At 33.1% G+C, this 15,264-nt stretch overlaps 1 protein-coding gene and 1 pseudogene across 2 annotated transcripts in view; both read left to right on the top strand.

Moving 5' to 3' along the window:
• Positions 1–15,264, top strand: part of LOC145247335 (uncharacterized) — a 1,131,631-nt gene that overhangs the window by 401,657 nt on the left and 714,710 nt on the right. The gene's annotated exons all lie outside the window — the stretch shown is intronic.
• Positions 5,378–5,494, top strand: LOC145247749 (5S ribosomal RNA; annotated as a pseudogene).

Genomic DNA, 15,264 nt, shown 5'->3' on the forward strand with positions numbered 1-15,264 from the left:
TATTACACTATATTTTATAGAGGGAATCTGGAGTCTAAAGAACAAAGTTTATTTTAATGTACTTATATATTAAAAGAACATTGCTTATAGTTCTCTTGATATGTAATAAGCTCAATCGGCATATATCGATAATTTACAATTATCAATCTTCATACTCAGTATATATATATATATATATATATATATGTGTGTGTGTGTGTGTATATACTCAATATATATATATGTGTATATGCTCAATATATATATATATGTGTGTATGTACTCAATATATATGTATATATGTACTCAATATATATATATATATATATATATATATATATATATATATATATATTAGTAGTAAGGGAACTTAGACCTAGAGTCCAAAGAGCAAAATTTATTTTAATGTATTTATACTTTAAAACCATAGTGCTCATTGTACTGTGGATATATAATACGCGCAATAGGTATATTTATCCTAGAGCTATATTGATAGTTATTGAATATAAACATTAATAGTTGTAAATTATAAAACAGTTTCAAAAGGATGAGCAAACAAAATCAAATTGAGTTTACATGTTTCATTTTAGCCACAGATGGTTAAAACATGCCCACTTATCTAATGACGAACTTGAAAACAAATTTTCTAATGCAACTCAATAAGAAATATCCACTTTACTTACTACAAAAATTCTAGTTTTATTCTGGTGTCTTAAAATTCCTCACTTCACCCCTCCTTTTTGTGATGAGGATACGATATTCAATAACACAATCTTTGTCAATGGTTGTCAATGTTTAGTGTCAATTTTAATAAAATTAATATCGTCTCCGAAACGATCGTACACCCAATTTGATAGTGTTTGTCCATCCTTTTGAAACTGATTTATAATTTACAATTATTAATCTTTATACTCAATATATATACATATAATATATATATAATATATATATATATATATATATATATATATATATATATATATATATATATATATACTGTGTAAGCAAAAACGACTTCAAAACAAGGTGTTGGTGGCAACAAAAGGTGCATTTCAATTTACGTTACAATTATTTCCATGTCCAGTTCGACAATTTCAAGCATTATGTCGTTTAAAAATTTTCAAAACCAGCATTTCTTCAGACTTTATGAATAATAATTGGCAATGGAGCATTTTTTGAAGAGAGGGAAGGAAGGGGTAATCTCTAGATAGAAAGGCATGCGAGAAACATCTACTTTTGTTGTGGTTACGGAAAATCCCATTTAAATATTAATATATCGCCTAATTTTCGTATATTTATTTAAGAGCAGAGTCATGACAAGTTGCTACAGAGAGCTCTAAGCTATTAAATATATATATATATATATATATATATATACATATATATATATATATATATATATATCCCATTGGTTGAGTTTCTTAATTAGATCTTGTTATTTCTTTGTTACCCAATACTTATTTTTTAAAATTTTTGTTTCGATATTGTGGCCGTAACAGCCTTGCAAAGATGTTATGTTTAGTTTTAGTTTCGTATTAGTGGCAGGTAATGTTTATAGATTATCGTTATTTTTGTGCTCGGATTTAAGAGCCCTTTAGTTTCCAAGTTTAATTGAATACGAGAGTGAATAACGAACTCAGTATAATTACATATAAGTCTATATATATATATATATATTGAAAACATGCTGTCCAAATTCAGCAGTTATTTCGAAAAAGATACTAAAATAGTAAGATAGAAAACTTAGTTTGATGTAGGTACTTTCTTTTGTCTGCAGTAAATCAAATTACTTAGCCTGGGCGATACGATGCATACCAACTTTTAACACAGCGACTGAACGTGCTTTTTTTATCTTGTAACCATGGATGAAACAAGGACCAACCACCTTTTTTCCGGAGACAAATCGGCGATCAGATCATGTGACTGCAGCATGTGAAAGGAAACTAAAATCGCAAACATTTGAAGAAAAGGTTCTGGAGATTATATTTTGTCATGATCAATATTATAACTATTATCTTGAGAAAAAATATTAATATTTTATTTCATTAGTTTTAATTTAGAGAAAAAAGCGCGAAACCCGCTATAAATAAATATATAAATAAGAAAAAAATGTTTTTCACCGAGACTAAACAGCAGTTGATCAAAGCTTAATGAAGATATGGCAATTTCGACCCCGCCACAGTTACCTATTTTTAAAATCTTTTATCTAGCAACTATTAACTTCCATATAAGTTACCTTGAAAAAGAGATTAACCTTAGGTGAATAAATGATATCCGGAACCAAGAGTATTTTGAGGTCCAATGACAACTATTCTACGTGTATGGAAAAAGAAGCCCATGTTGATTAAGAAATGTATTTTAAAGTTTTAATTAATTTAATTTTAATTTAATAGAGACTTGAATTAATCTAAATTCTTTGAATTTATATTTTCATTTAGCTTAAACTTTTCACAAAAAAAGAATATGCCTTTAATACTACTTATATTATATGCTATATTTAATAATCCTTAATTAATATGCTATATTATAGTATTTTAATATTACTTATATAATATTTTATATTTCAAGAATATATGATTTTTTTCTATTGAATTTTTAGAATTTTTAAACAAAACGTTATTATTTGTATCAAGGAATACACAATATTTAAAGTTGGATTTTTAATGCATAAGTTATCTTTGAGTAGAAATTGTCTTTAGCCAAATAATCGTTATGCATAAACATAATTCCGTTTTTAGCACCTATATTCAAAATAATTAGAAATCTTTTAAAGGAAAAATTAAAAGAATTAATTTAACTATTTTAGAATATACATATGCGTGTGTCAATTAAAAGGGTTACACATATAAACTAATTGAACTTACTAGAAGAGATGAAAACTTCTGGTGAATGCAGGAAAATTATACAGTTAATAAAACGGTGTTTATTAAGTCGTTATTCTTATTTAAATCGTGGTTTATATTTTGGATTTTCGTCATTTTATTTAACTTAATATGAAAATGGATTATAAATTTTGAAATATCAATTATTGAATTATTTTATAGATACATTTGTCTAATGACAGCAATTATGATTTAAATCAGAAATTATTGTCTCCTTAAATTCTATTGCGCAAAATTCAGAGTTTTCTTAACAAATATTTTCTGTTGATGTTATTTGAAGCAAGGAATACGCGACATTCTTCGAATTAGTTTTGCACAGCTCGAAAATTAACTTATCTTAAGTAATGTTTGTGTGTTGTTTCTCTCGCTATACAGGTATGCATCTTATATATATATTTATATATATAAATATATATATATATACATATATATATATAATGGGTAAAAAAGACGATATCTTCAGTAACATACATTCCGAGAATCACACATAAAAAGTTTCGTGAGGTTATGGCTATTTCTTGATATCAAATCACTTCATCAACAGGTTATAGACATTAATTTCAAAATAATAAAATAGCATTAACATTACTATATTGTTCACTCTCATTTATACAGCAATTCGATTGCATATTCTGTTCATTTATATATATATATATATATACATATATAAATATATATTCATATACATATATATACATATATATATATATATATATATATATATATATATATATATATATATAATTCGACCGAGGACTTTATTTAATTTCTTTTCATCGCATTCTGTCACCCAATATATATATATATATATATATATATATATACAAGTAGTTCAGCCCGGCTTTTCTCGTTCCCTATGTAAAGTTGATAGATACCGCAGAGGATAATTTCTTTAAACTTTAACCCCGATTTTCACCCCCTAAGTTATTGTTTTAGGTTCAAAATCAATTTTAAAGTTTGACCTATCTCTAAATAACTTACATCTTAAATTTCTAGTGTTGAGACACAAAATTTTCGGAGGAGTTCAGTAGAGTCTTTAAAGCACAACTCTTTCAACTTTGACCTCCTGGCAGCCAAATTTCGTTCCAAAACTGATTAAAAAGCTTGCCACATGACTGAATAAGGTTTGTGTTAAATGTCAAATGATTAGACCAAACAATCGCTGAGTATATTAGCTAGAGACCGCAAAGGTCAAAGCTTTTTAGAATTTTAACCCCTTTTCCAGCAAAATTATTGGCTAAAAACGATTAAAAAGCTTGCCCTATCTGACTACCCTTTATGTAAAACTTCAAATGTTTAGACTTAAAATTGGCTGAGTAATTTGGTAGATACCACATAGGTCATTTAAAAAAAAAAATACCCGTATTTTTACCCTTTAACATTTATTGTTTTAAGCTCAGATTAAATAAATGTTTGATCCATGTCCACGTAATCTACATTTAAATTTTAAAGTGTTTAGACCCCAAATTGGCCGAGGATGTTGTTAGAGTTTTCAAATGAAAAATCTTTGAACTTTTACCCCCTAACAATCAAATTTCTGGCGGACAACCGATTAAAATATTTTCCCAATCTCAATACCCCGTATATCAAGTCTCGAGTCTGAAGACCGAAAATTGACAGAGTAGCTTTAAAGGGAAATGTACACACACAAATACACACACACAGACAGAAAATTTAACTTGTATAGATATACTAGATGTTCAACCTGGCTTTGCTTGGGCCTTATGAACTGTTCATAACGTTATCTGCATATATATATATATATATATATATATATATATATATATATATATATATATATTTATATTCAAAAGTTTGACTCATGTCCAGTTAAAGTACATCTAAAATTTTAAGTCTTTATATATATATATATATATATATATATATATAGAGAGAGAGAGAGAGAGAGAGAGATTGATAGATATATAGATTGATATATATATATATATATATATATATATATATATATATATATATATATATATATATATATACAATGGCGCCCCCCAAAGTCCGAACTTGTCATTTTTTGTAACTGCAAATTGAAGCTACATCGGATGTAACTGTTCATTTTATTCGCCTTTTATTCCTTTATAATTTCTCTGTTAATATTTGACTTTTAATTGAAGTCCTTCTATGTTCACATCAATTTTTTTTAAAAATAGCTTCTAATCCAGAAGGTAAAAATGAACTCCGCTACAAGCTTAAAATATCCACCTTTCAATAAACAAAACATCTCTAATCGTAATTGTTTTGTTCCAGATTATACAACGTAACATTTAGCCGACACGCCTTGAGTTTGCTTTGTTAGTTAGGAGTTCATTAATGGATCTTTTAAGCTGGTTTACTTTTTATGTGGAGTTTCTTTTTACCTTCTCAATTTGAAGTTATTTTTTTTAAATTGACCTGAACTCTTGGATACTTTAATTAAAAGTCAAATTCAAACAGGTAAAATTATAGAGGAATAAAATGCAAATCAAATAAGGTATAGGTTGATTAAACAGTAAAACACGCTATTATACGGCACAATCGCATTGATACACCGGTTCTCCTCAGATCACCGAAGTTAAGCAACGTTGAGCCTGGTTAGTACCAGATGGGTGACCACGTCAGAATTCTAGGTGCTGTATGTGCTCTCCACTTATTTCCGCCATTTGTTTCCAGTCGTCTTGTACATACATTTCACTTGCCACTGGTATTTACCAATGTCGACTCATGAGAGATATGGTTGGAGATTGCGCACCTCCTGCCACAAAAGTTTCATGCGCAGGCACTCCTTCTTGGTATCTATAGTCTGTCAAAGACTGAAGGCTTAAATTTGCGGCTTTGGAAACAATGATAAGTGCGGATTTTCTTTTTTGGCGCCACTTTATATTCATATGCGGATACATGAGTGTTTATGTAAATCAATTGACGAATCGACTATTCATCCACGAAATGATAACACACCATCCCACTTGAGTATATGCGCCAGATCTAAACATCCGTTCCGAACTAATACTTTAGTTTTTGCCGTTACTTTCTACCCTGCCAATCACATCATTCCTCCGCCCATCAGTTCAAAATAGCTGCGCTAACCTATATTCACTAAAACAGCATACGGCCGCATATTCAAATGATGAATCGCAACGCAAGTCTTCACAGTAGAAGGCACATATATGTACATATGTTAATGCACTTATCTCATCTCACTCAACCGTTGACTACAGATAGTCAAAGAAGCGTTAATTCTGCACCGTCCTCTCTTTAGGCGAGGCCATCTTTTTCATTAAATTACTTCCAATGGGAATCCTCGTATCTTCAAACGTTTCAATCTTTAATATATCCGCCATTTTGTCTTTCGATTTTTCAATTTTTTCTTCTTCGTCACTCTTTTAATAGAATCACTTTTACCAACGTCTCTTTCCGCATAGATTTATGTCGTCTTCAAATTCGAAAAATGCATTATTTCGCAACTGTAATTCCAATGAGTAGTGAGGGAATTCCTTTCTTCCTTCTGTAACGAATATATTTATATACATGGTTTGTATAAAAATATCTCATTAATGACAAGTGCTTGAAATTTATTACTGGGATAAAAACCCGTAGAAGAGCTTAACATGATCAAAGAAGATGCAACATACAGTGCAATGTTTAATTCAATGCAAGTGCCAGCGTTTATCACCAGCTTCCTTAGAGGCATGGGTAGCGCATGAACTAATTTTAAAAGGTTAATTCAGATATTACACATTCTAAACGTTCATCATAAATATTTCTAAACGTAAACAGATTAATAAACAAGAACCATTGCAACTTTGTTGTAGGTGGCTACTATCAGGGATATAAGCATCAGGGGTAATGTGTAGGGAATTGAGCAGCAAGATGTCGGTTCACGTTACATTTGAACTTCTGCATGTCAGTACAGTTCGGGAAGCAGGGACCTGGAAGGGAATTCCAAAGTCTAGCCATTCTGGGGAAGAAACTACTGGAGTAGAAGGCTCTCTTACATCTATGGATCTCTACTGTGAATGGATGGTATTTAGTTGCTTGTCGGGTTTGTCGGAGGTATTTACGTCGAGGGAGCACAAGTGCTTGCAGTTCGTCAGAGGATTCACCGTTAAAGTACTTGTAGAACAGGTAGAGGGATGCAACATTTCATTGATGGGACAGAGGTTGAAACTTAGATGATAGTTCAGGACCTATCAGATTGGCGACTCTCTTTTGAACCCTGACTAGGAAAGAGAGACTAGTGGCAGATGCACCAGCCCAAATATGACAACAATACTTCATACACGAAAGAATGGTGGCCTTATAGAGATACAGAAGACTTTGGGGCGTTAGTAGTTTTCTAACACGGTAAAGAGAACCTACCTTCTTTGCAGCGGTCCTGGCAATGTTCTCAATGTAATTGTTCAACTGTGAACGTTAGGCCGAGGAGTTTAAAAGATTTACTTTCAGATAAAGAGTCATTGGCCATTACTATCCGTGGTAGGGAAGGTTTCTTGTAATTGTTGAAGGAAACAAGTTTAGTGTTGGCAGCATTGAATGTGATCATCCATTGTTGTCCCCATTCCACTACAAATCGGAGGTCATCCTCTAGTGTATCTGCCATATGTGTTCATTTCTTTTCATGTTGCATATATACCCATCTCACAGACAATTTTGCCAGGGTGGTCATTAATAAATATTAGGAATAACAGAGGTCCAAGGATAGACCCCTGAGGCACTCCCGCATTTATATCATATTGTTTAGATGTACGACCGTCAAGGACAATCTGGATGTTTCTCTTATCTAAGAAGGATTTATGTTACGTATTCTTCCAGTGATACCGTATGATCTGATTTTCTTGAGAAGACCCTCATGCCATACCCTTTCAAGAGCCTTATATATATCTGGAGCTACCGCTCTACCCTGCCCCGCTTTGTCCAGCCAATGGTATATACGTTCTGAGATTACAGGTAGAATGTCTGCTGTGGAACGGGCTTGCCTAAATCCATATTGTTGGTGAGTAAAAAGTTTAGCATCTGTAAGGTAATGGACTAGAGCTTGGTTAATTATGGTCTCAAATATTTTGGCGAAGAGTGGTAGGAGGCTAATGGGGGGATAATTTACTGGGTCAGTTCTTGAAAACTGGTACTACAGAAGCAGCTTTCCAGTAAACAGGAAAGCAAGATTTATTAAGGCATTTGTTGTAAAGTTTGCAGAGTACTGGAGCTACTTCTGCAGCGCATTTTTAAATAACACAGCCGGGATGAGATCAGGTCCACATGCTTTTGCAGTGTCAAGATTTCCTATGATAGCATGCACCTGAGAAGGGGTGAACGTCTAGTGTGGCGTCAGTCCGCAAAGGAAAGTCAGGGAGGTGGTGGTTAGCAGGGTCCAGTGTGGAGTTAGAGGCAAACCGTCTGGCAAGCATGTTAGCCTTCTCAGTTGAAGAGCAAACAACCTCATGGTTGTTGGATAGTGAGGGAATTGCTGATTGCCTATTATTTACTACACTGTTGTAGATTTTCCAGAAGTCACGGGTTCCTAATTTCTGTGCTTCAATGCGTTATTTTTCAGTAAATTCTCTCTTAGCTGTCGCTGAATGAAAGAAAAAATATAATAGCATGCCTTAAGATAGTCTGACTCAAATTTAAACAGATTTTATAATGCAAATCAAAAAGGAATATCTGCCTTACACACAACTAAAATGCTAGTTTTATTTTGGTGTCTTTAACTGCTGCCCCCTCTTCATTTTTGTTGATAAGAAGAGTTTGTCAAATTATTGTCAATATTTATTGTCAAATTATTGTCAATATTTGTTGTCAATTTAAATAAAATGAACATCGGTTCTGAAACGATCATATAATCGAGTGAATTTTGTTTTGAAACTGATTTTTAATTCCAAATTATGGATTGTTTTACTCAATATTAAAATAACTCTATACCTATTGAGCTTATTACAGTACAATGAGCACTGTTTTCTTTTAATAGTGATCATCATCATCATCATCATGCAGTGGGGTAGGGGTTTGTATTGCACCAGGGCATGTCTACACATCGGTGGGCCATAACGGACTAAGTCTGGGGTCCCCTACTACTCCGAGATCTCCTACAAGTTTAGCCTGGGGCTGCAAGGCACCCAGTTACCGCGTGTGGCCAACATGGAAGCGCTATAGGAGTCTTGATTATGGAGTAGCTATGTACTTGCAGAGAAGACTCATGCATAGCTGCTTCCTTTTCACCAGGAGGTAAGCCAGCGGTGTTAGCTGGAAGCGAGAAGGCATTCAACAATGAACTTAACACTAACTTATACCTAAAACACTGAACGTATCACATCCCTCTGCCGGATTAAGAATCCAAACGCACGCACTTTTAATAGTATTAATACATTTACTAAACTCTGCTCTTTAGACTCCAGGTTTTAAATATATATATATATATATATATATATATATATATATATATATATATATATATATATATATATATACATATATATATGCACATACGTACATACATACATGCATACATACATACATATATATATATACATACATATATATATATATATATAATGCTCCAAGAAAATGAATACACTGTTTATATATATATATATATATATATATGTATATATATATATAATTATAGATAGATAGATAGATAGATAGATACATACATAGATAGATACATAGATAGATACATAGATACATAGATTGATAGATAACCATAAAAACAAATTCATTATACTAAAAGAAGTCTCATGTATCAAAATACGATGAACGAATATAGAAACCAACCAATTATCGAAAGGGTTCCCCTTGATGACAATTGCGGTCCATACAGAGCAGACTGCGCTTACTAATTTAATCCGAAACTTACCTAATCAGATCAATTGGTATGTCGGCATATTCTCCTTCAATAATGTCTTTCGACTTCATAGTAGGTTTTCTGGTGTACTCAAACAAAAACATCCACAGTTTTGAAAGCTGGTGAGCGTGGAAGGTATTCGATACTTCTACTTTTTCCGATCCATCTGTTTTGCAGGCGACCGTTAAGGTAGACCTTTATAGCATGATGCTAGTGAGAATATGGTCCCTCTTGTTAGAAGTACCATTCTTATTACTGAATATCTCTTGGATACGTGGCATAGTTTAGGTAATTTGCACCGTTATTAAAAGATAAAATTCCAGTTAACCCAAATGCCTTTAATCACGTTACTCTGTACGCCTCGACAGGTTTATATGATATTTCACTGTCACGGAGTGGCAATTGTGAGGATTAATTGAACCATTTAACTTGGATCTTCATCACATCAAACAATTTCGTTTGGGAACAGATTTTTTTCTGTACATTTTGCTTGATATAACAAATTGAATTCTCCTATCATAATCAATTTCATTAAGAGTGGGCAATACTGAACTAGGAAAGTAACTTCTGCATTCAGCATTCTTTAAACGTGACGAATAGTTGATGTTGGAATTCATGTCGCCCGAGGTTCTTGGCGATTTGTGAAATCCGCCAATGACTCTTTTTGCTTTTGTGGGACTGTTGCATTGTGACGGACATTATGCACTGATTTTTTAAAAAATTTATATATATATATATATATATATATATATATATATATATATATATATATATATATATATGATTACTTCATTTAATTACATAAATTAATATACGGAGAGATATAATTTTATGCGTAATTTTTTTCAGTATTTACTTCAACAGTGCTCAATACATAGGTAGAGCTAGATGGTAAATTATGACAAAATGTAAATTGTTAATGCTATTTTTCTAGAATAAATGTAAAAATGTTATATTGGTGAGTAAATTATTTATATGTCAATTTTTCTATCTTTCACCATAAGAGTTATCAGACAGTATCAGTAGAAAATAAAATCGAAAAAAATATATAAATAAGCCGATGAATTCTGTTGTTGTTACAAAGAGTTGGGATAATTAATTGGAATCAGGAATCAGAAAAATCGAAAGTTTTTGGGATATCGGATTCAGTATTGAAATCGGAAAAAATTGTGTTTTTTTCCGATACCAAAAACGATTCCTTTAATTATTTTTAAAAATTTTATTCTGTTTAAAACAAAATCTTCCACTGAGTGTAGTAATAATGAAATAATAAATATTTATTGATTCTCAACTACAACTTTACAATACATCTACTGATTCTAGAAATAAAACTAGCAAGAAGACCTAACGTTTTCCGGGATTGACTGATGGTCTATCAAATGTTTAACACTCCCATATTTTCATTGCCATCGGAATCAGTGAAATAGCCAATTTTTTAATCAAATCGATTGATCGCCTGCTTCAGTTGGGGACCTACTGCGGTGCACCGTGAGAAAGGTTAACGTACATCACAGCCAGTTCAGACTAAATTAAAGTCTATATATAGCACCATAAAAAAGCTACTATTGATTTTATAAAATCATTTTTTATATGAAATGGCTTTACTAAAGTCTAAAATGCAAAGTATCATGCTTCAATTGTGTTCTAAAGAGAAACGTTCATTTTGACCGCGCCTCTGTCATACCAAAGACCTACTGCTGATTTTATATTCCGAGCTTTACCGCTTTTGTGATGATAATGGCTTGCATTTAAGCTTAACATACAAAACTCAAGTATCATAAGGCACTTGTGTTTTAAACAGAAACATTCTATTCCAACAGCACATACTGATTATTTAAATGCCAGGCCTTTCTGCTTGCGCGGTAATATATCTTCTTAAATGCACTCGTTATGTTAGGCTGTATAGCGTGTTAACTTTGGTTAAAATCGGCTGTTCTTCTTTAATTAGATTATTTCGGTTATCGATTATCGATACTTATCGAAGACATTCCGATACAAAACCTATCTAAGAACACTGTCAGACACATACTTTTCCCTCCTGTGAAATTTCAGAAAGTAGGTCAAGCCGTTTTCGAATGCTAAAGCAATGAACTCCATCGTGTACACACACACACACACACACAGATTCCCTTTTATATAATAGTAGTGCTGTTTACAAGAAACGTCTTTATTATTATTCGGAAATTATTTAGGTAATCGAATAAGTCTGTCTCCACAGGGTTTATATGATTCAGCGATACAGCGATTTCCAACTTGGCGAAAGGAGTCGATCATCTTCCTTGTTTTAAGAGAAATACATATTTGGAATAGTCTGATAATATTGAGAAGCTAAAACGAAACGAGACGAATAAACATTTACACGACAGTCCAATATTTTTTTTCAATTCCATTCTTAATTATATTTCCGCGTTTTAGAATGTTATTAGAGTTAGTCATTTCATTGCCACATGAACAAGATGAATTATTGCGAACGTAATAACGAAACGAATAAAGCAATCTTGCTAATGAAATACACTCAAGCAATAACAGTTTACAAAAGAATAAAAATTATTCCCATCTGCGGTTTCATCTTTAACTGTTGTTCTGATGACTGCCTTAGTTGTGCGAAGGAAAACCGGCTTGTTATGAATAATTGATTAACGCGTTTCATATAAATTAAATTTTATTCTATAGAAACTATTATTGAAATGTCGTAAAGATTGTGAATACGTCTCTTGCTAATATATACTTGTGTGGTAGCCTTACACATGAATTTTATTCAAGATATGACAATACAACGGGGTAAAAAATTATATTCTCTATAATGTTTTCATTGTTATAATATTTCAAATGTTCATGGCATGCCCTTCTTAATAAAACTGGATCTTAAAACAATTGAACTCATGTGCAAGAAGCAAAAACAATCTCATCTGGCGCATCGTCATTGCGTGGACCAATCATTGGTTATCAAGGTGTTTATTTTGAAGTATATTATTCATTCCTATAAAGGAAAGCATGTTTCTTCATTCAAAATGCAGTTGGAGACTCAACCCTAAAATCGTTGCTTGACGAGACCCGCTAACGATATATGCGAGATAGCCCTTTGCAAGACGAATCAGTCTTATATAAGACTGATTTGTCTTACAAAGAACTCCAACACTACACCAGCAACGGCTGAACAAACCTTACCAGCAACAAAAAGAGATAGCAATTTCCTCTTAGTCTGCAACACCATCCATGATCCACAGCTGCGTATACTGATATTTTCATTACAACAGATTGGTTTATGTGACATCCACCTATTCTCCTATTAGCACAACAATACCTATGAAAAGCAAACTACAGTTGTCACTTACAACCCAAATATCACGACGATGGTAAACGATACACCAATCGGCAGAAGACCCATCAAAATAAATTAATTCTAGGGGAAAAAACAAGAGGACATTTTCGATTAGGGTAATTACCAGAAGTATAATCCTAAACAATCAATTCATTAATTAATCGATCTATCACGTTCGATTTAATGTTCTTTTTTATTCACTTTTTAAAAATATATTCTACGTTTACATATTGTCGCAAACACAATATTTTCTTCTGCTGTGTCCATTTTTCTTTCATTCATTTATATTTTCATATTGGTGATGTGGGAAGGACAAAATGCACGCGTGGGCCATCAACAACTTATACGCTACGCCAACAGTATTAAGTAGTTAACAAACTGCAGATATTTCAATTGGAACTAAATAGCAACCATTCGGTACAAGAACTACAACCATACTAATATAACTTCTGGCTACCAATAATTAGCACACGCTGAAGATCTAATCAGTCTTTGATGATGATTGGCTTTCCTAAAAGTTAAATTCGATTCTGTGGAATATGGAAATGCTGCGCTTATCATTACTTGCGACAAGGATCACATTAGGAAATTTTGCTGTGCCTCTTTTAACACCTCTAAACCAAGCTTCTCTGCATTCATCACCAGCGTCACGATGTCAGTATTATTCATTCAATGTTTACCCCAAACAAGACACAGAGCAACTTTGATGTAGGAGACAATTGCCGGGGACATATGTTTCAAGGATACTATGTAAGGAGTTGAGTAGGAAGATGTCTGTTCATATTACATTTGAACTTCTGTATGTCAGTACAGTTGAAAATCCAGGAACCCGGAAGAGAATTCCAAAGTTTAGTATTTTTCTGGGGAAGAAACCATTAGAGTAGAAGGCTTTCTTACATCTAGGAATTTCTACTATATAGGGGTGGGATTTTTCTGCTTGTCGGGTTTGTCGGTGATATTTACGCCTTGTAGTTCATCGGACCATAAGCCATTAAAATACTTGTAGAACAAGCAGAGGAATGAAACATTTCGTCAATGAGACAGGCGTTGAAGCTTAAATGACAGTCCACTCTTTTGAACCCTGTCTAGGACGGAGAGATAAGTATGCACCAGCCCAAATGTGAAGACAATGCTCCATACATGGGTGAAGGTGGCCTTGTAGAGGTAAAGAATATTTTCAAGCATTAATAACATTTTAGAACGGTAGAGAGGACTCAGCTTCATCGCAGCGGCCCTGACAATGCTCTCAATGTATTTGTTCCAACTAATGTTCCCTGTGAACGTTAAGCATAGGAGATTGAAAGAAGTACTTTCGGGTAATGTATCTGTAGCCATAGCTATTCATGGTTGAGTAGTTTAAATGAATGACTCTCTTTTTTGCTTAAGCTATGATTAATTTGCACTGATACCTGAAATTGAAAACTTAAGCACATATGGTGTTAAAATTACTGCGTAAAAAATTGGTGTGAAGCTCGAGGTAATCATCTGACTCCAGACGTCAGACGCAGCTACAGATGGGGTACTTCTGTATAGAACAACCTTCCTGACATTGACAACTTACAAAATCGACTAAAGCTAGTGAGATATGGTCTTTTTATTTCCTTACAGCAGCTTTCTTACAAAAGTAAACCTACTAGGCTCTCTCTACTCTTGTAACAGAGCGCCGACGGCTATATGCAAACATCGATCACTAAGTGAAATGACGTCACGGTTAGGAAAAAAGAAAAAAACAAAATGTCAATCTAATCGGTCCCACTTTATCAACTAAGCTCCGGCCCCTGTCACATCATCGCAATGTTGCAGCACTGTGCCTTTTTTACAAATATTTTAATGGAATGTGTTCTGATGAAATCGTTTCACTTGTACCCCCTCGACATACATATCCCCGACAACACCGCTAAATAATAAAATCTGACTCCTTCACTATTGACGTCCCCAAATGTCAGAAAGCTTTCTATTCGAATAGTTTCGTCGCTCTAACAGCTAGACTTTGGAATCCCCTTCCTGCTGCCTGCTTCCCTGGCTGTACTGATATGCAGAAGTTCAAATTTAACATAAACAAATATCTTATTAATCTTTCGTAGGCATGTCCCCAAATAGTAGCCCCTTACGTTTAAGTGGCGATACGCTTTTTAAGGAGTGAACATGAGTAACAAAAAAAAGAGATTATAAAAAGGAGAGTGTACGTTCGAGAAGACGATTACGTCAGAGGCGTTATGACGTTCGAGAGCACCTTCGGGAAGACGACC

Source organism: Euprymna scolopes, chromosome 25 (genome assembly GCF_053919585.1).
Source record: "Euprymna scolopes isolate OS-2025 chromosome 25, ASM5391958v1, whole genome shotgun sequence".
NCBI classification, from domain to species: Eukaryota; Metazoa; Mollusca; class Cephalopoda; order Sepiida; family Sepiolidae; genus Euprymna; species Euprymna scolopes.